Here is a 1051-nt window from a genome sequence, read left to right as displayed (position 1 = left end):
AGCTGAACAGGTTGTTGCTGATCAAACCACAGAAGTTCATGAGAAAGAGGTACAATCTAATTCTGTGTGTTTGAGGTGTCGTGAACTACAGGGTGAGGTTGACAGGTTGTCAACTCAAAATCAAAGTCTGGTGAGTGAGATGTCTAGTATAAAAGAGTCAAACTTTTTTGCTAAAAGAAATGAATCTCTATACTTGAAGAAGATAAAAGGTTATGAAAGTGAAATCGAAGCCTTAACATGCAAATTAAACGAAAAACTTCAAGTAATAGACTTAGCTCACGAAATGATGGCTGAAAAAACAAAAGAGATTTCTGAAAAATGCAAAGAGTTGTCAGATGCACAACTCAAAATCATTGAACTTGAACAGAAATTAAGTCAATTCAGAGATTCGTCTTTTGTTATGAAACACATGATGGGTGGGTTAAAGAAGAGTAATGACAAGACTAGTGTGGGATATAATGAAGTCCCACCTCCTCTTAGTCATGACTATTCTTTCCTCCCGGATGAAAATGAGCTAGCAGCCTGTATGTCAACTGCACCAAGTAGTTTCGCATCTACATCAAGTCAAGGTGAAGGGTCTGAGAATGGTGATGCTAAGAAGAACAATAACAGGGAATCTTTGAAAAAGAAAAATTCACCTCCAAAGGGCAAAAATCAAACTTTTGTTAAAAAGATTAATTTTGTTCAAGGTAGTGATATGAAAAATGAAACTGCTGTTATTGAAAAAGAATCAAATGTAGAGTTTGCAAAAAATAAGAACATAGAAAAATCTGAAATTAAGCAAACTGAACAAAATTCTTCCAAGGCATCATCACCATCTGATAAGGGATCTACCTCAGAGACTCCAACTAAGAAGTCTTTGAAAAGGAGATCGTGCTTCAGGTGTCACACCAAGGGACATGTAGCTAGCTGCTGTCCTAACAAAAATAGTGAAGCAAAAATGAGTGACAAACAGAGAGGGAAATTACCAGAGAAGAGTGGTGATAGTGAGAAGAAAGGTTCAAATTTTCCAAAGAAATCTGTTCCTAAGCAACCACAAAATGTTGCTATT

Source organism: Helianthus annuus, chromosome 3, assembly GCF_002127325.2.
Source record: "Helianthus annuus cultivar XRQ/B chromosome 3, HanXRQr2.0-SUNRISE, whole genome shotgun sequence".
NCBI lineage: Eukaryota > Viridiplantae > Streptophyta > Magnoliopsida > Asterales > Asteraceae > Helianthus > Helianthus annuus.
The sequence above is the reverse complement of the archived record's forward strand: the minus strand, read 5'-3'. Positions refer to the sequence as shown.